The sequence below is a fragment of the Nannospalax galili genome, unplaced genomic scaffold, assembly GCF_000622305.1.
Source record: "Nannospalax galili isolate Female #2095 unplaced genomic scaffold, S.galili_v1.0 scaffold171, whole genome shotgun sequence".
In the NCBI taxonomy this organism is placed as follows: Eukaryota; Metazoa; Chordata; class Mammalia; order Rodentia; family Spalacidae; genus Nannospalax; species Nannospalax galili.
Window position 1 is genome coordinate 689,707 of NW_008329362.1, and position 3,529 is coordinate 693,235.

Sequence of the window (3,529 nt, forward strand, 5' to 3'; positions counted from 1 at the left end):
CAACTGGGGGAAGGCATGAGGACAAAACTAAAGAGCAGTGAAAACAAGATGAAATCATCCACTACATGACTGGAAACTGCCCACTATAGCCCAGTGAATATAGGCTGTTCTGTGTAATTCTTTTATGAATGTGTGTTCTCACAGCATATGCTGCCTATATATCACTGCCACTAAATAGGTTCTGTTCATGTAGGTATGTCTTCAGTTTTTCTGTGTCATAGAAATTTGCAGATAACTGTGTCAATAACATTTATTGACTAATTCACTTTTCTCTAAGCCTCAGATTTTAATCACTTACTCGGTAAAATGGTTTTAAAAATGATCTTAAGTTATCTCTAATTCCAAATTCAGTGACCTCTAATCCAGAGCTTAAGTCACCTCATTCCCCTGCCTCATGGTTTAACAGCTTGTCAACACTCGCTTGTTAGTACTACTATATAGAGGAACAAGACTGGGCCAGATTTCAAATTATTATTTCTCAGCAATCAATACTATTTTTAATCAGCAGAGTAAGTCAGTATTTGGGAGTGAGGATATGAATTCCAATAAATGAGTTAAAATGAAGATAGAGTTTATGATTAAAACAATGATCGAAATGAGATAATACATTAAATATATTTATTTCTATACTGGGTTAGAATGCAAGTTACTAACTCATTCTTGCTTCTAGAATTCTAAAAAAGAACAGTTGTGGAGCTGGAGAGATGGCTCAGCAGTTAAGAACACTGTTTGTCCTTGCAGAAGATCCACATGGCAGCTAAAAACTGTCAGTAACTCCAGTCCCAGGGGATCCAACAGCCTCTTCTGACCTCTACTGGCATTTCACGACATGGGTGCACTTACTTACATGCAGGCAATACATGCATACACATAAAATAATAAAATTAAATTAAGTTAAATTTTTAAAAAGTTTTTGAAAAATAACAGTTGTTAAAACTACATGCAGTAGATTGATTATACAGTTAGTTTGCCGTAGTGATAATGAATGCTTTTGAATTAGTTCAGCATTTTATTCATTCTCAGAAATATGTCCCAATTTTGACACTCAATTCCCTAGTTTTAGTCCCCTGCCACTACTTGAAAAGGAAACACTTTGAGAAGTAGAAGACCAAAAATAAAAACAAAAACAAAAAATACCCCCAAACAAAAACCACAGAATCATTTTAAAACAGGGACCTAACCATCTGGCAATTGGTGACACTCATTATAGTCCCAGTTATTTCTTAATCAACAGAGATTCCAGGCAGAATAAATCTTACCTTCTACTGTCAGAGAATATTTCCACTGAAATGGGAATGCCCCAAAGGAACTGTGTAAAAGAAAAGACAAGAGGAAAAGACGCTTACTGGACACATAAACGTCACCCTACAAATGCTTCAGTTAGCCCATGTTGGAATCAGAATTTTGTTTGGCTGTCAATAAGCAGAAACATTGTCAAACATTTGTTGATGTTGTTGTTGTTTTTGTTTTTGTTGTTGTTGTTGTTGAGACAGGGTCTCCCCATATCCCCATCTGGCCTGGAACTCACCATGTAATCCAAGCTGGCCTGGATCTCGCAGAGATTCTCCTGCTTCTGCCTCCCAAGTGCTGGGATTAAAGATGTGTGCCACCCATGCCAGCTTCCAAATATCTATGTGTGAGTACACACCATTTAAAGACAGAAAACACACCAAAAAAAACACACTAAAGTACCAAAACATCATCTGTATTTAGCATACTTAAAAAAATAAAGTCTTCCTATCATTTTGTGTGTTTGTTCAATTGGTGAACAAAGGCATGAAAGATAGGTGAAAAAATATATCCTCTTTTGCAACCCAGAGCTCACTGCTGAGTATGAGTTTCAATACATACTGGAAGGAACAAGACGGCTCAAAGTGATGGTTTTGAGAGAAAAGATGGTGTAGGAAAGAGGTGCACCCTGGCAGCTGGCTTCAGGCCCAGAGTGTGCAGGCTCCCAAGAGACTGAATACATGCAATGTATCATCTAGGGTTGAATATTTACCTGACCATTGGCACATCTATATTGATTTCAAATTTCACACTAAAGTACCAAAACATCATCTGTATTTAGCATACTTAAAAAAATAAAGTCTTCCTATCATTTTGTGTGTTTGTTCAATTGGTGAACAAAGGCATGAAAGATAGGTGAAAAAATATATCCTCTTTTGCAACCCAGAGCTCACTGCTGAGTATGAGTTTCAATACATACTGGAAGGAACAAGACGGCTCAAAGTGATGGTTTTGAGAGAAAAGATGGTGTAGGAAAGAGGTGCACCCTGGCAGCTGGCTTCAGGCCCAGAGTGTGCAGGCTCCCAAGAGACTGAATACATGCAATGTATCATCTAGGGTTGAATATTTACCTGACCATTGGCACATCTATATTGATTTCAAATTTCTGAACTTAGAATTGGCAAATAAGAGAGAAAATAAGTGGGGAACCAAGATGGCAGTGCCATGCTTGCATGGCTGCCCACAGGCACCAATAATGCAGAACTCCCACCTGCCCGCCCGCCCACCTACGTGCCATGGTGGCACCCATGGTTGGCCAAACATCAACATCAAGTGGCTCTCAAGACCTGGTTTCAGTCCTCAACATTAGGAATCTGAGACGCCTACAGATTTCAGAATATAAACTAGAGGACACTGGCATAAAGCTGTCATGTGAAGCTGTGAAACTTCCCAGCTGCCTCTCTGAGAATCTTTGACTGGAGGCCTGGAAGCTAACTGCTGCCTGCTGTGAGGATACATCTTCTTCTTTTACCCAGAGCAAAACCCTGCAGGTAATCAACCTTTTGGAAAATATCTTGGTTCACATTGGGGTCTTTGCGCTGAGTGAGGCCTGGAAACAACCAAAGTGTGACCTCTGTGCAAGGGCTGGCTGCAAACAGCTAAATCTGATGAGGAAAACCAAGTGTCTGCTGAGAAAAAGAGAAATCCCTACATGACATCCCCAAGTAGTATGTAAGAAAAACAGAAAAAAAAAAAAGAAAACCCCATTACAAGAAACCTGGGTACATTTTGAACAAAACCATTTGCAAAGAAAAGGGAGTGGGCTCTTCGTTTGGCACATCTGAGTTTAAGAATTATAAATCACTGATAAGCTAATGAGATATGATTTCTCTGGCACCAGCTCAGAGGTTTTATATAGGATGGATGGGATTTTTCATTTACTAATACAAGACACTATGTTGGAAGTGGTGGATATGGGGTGGTACTGTGAGGGTGGAGATGGGGGAGGAGCTGTGAATATAATCATAATTCTTTGTGTGAAATTCTTGAATGAATAAAATTTCTCTTAAACTTAAAAAAATAATAAAGTAAATCTTAAATGAGGAAACTGCCATTTTTCTAAATTTGATCTATACTTCAGAAGACAAAAGTAAAAGAAATTTGACAGCCCAAAATCAATGCCTGAAACAATTTCTTCTTAATGAAAAACAACTCAAAACAAATAAGCTTAGGGAAAAAAAACTGCAACACAAAAAATACAATAATTTCCTTTTTAATAAACAGCATGTAACATGTAGAA

At 38.2% G+C, this 3,529-nt stretch overlaps 2 non-coding genes across 2 annotated transcripts; both read left to right on the forward strand.

The window, feature by feature from the left end:
* Nucleotides 1-1,739: 1,739 nt before the first annotated feature.
* On the forward strand, nucleotides 1,740-1,864 carry LOC115071111. The gene has a single exon (XR_003850227.1). It is a non-coding gene; the product is annotated as a small nucleolar RNA SNORA40 (small nucleolar RNA).
* A 233-nt stretch (nucleotides 1,865-2,097) lies between these two features.
* Nucleotides 2,098-2,222, forward strand: LOC115071112. Its single transcript, XR_003850228.1, has one exon. It is a non-coding gene; the product is annotated as a small nucleolar RNA SNORA40 (small nucleolar RNA).
* Nucleotides 2,223-3,529: the final 1,307 nt, after the last annotated feature.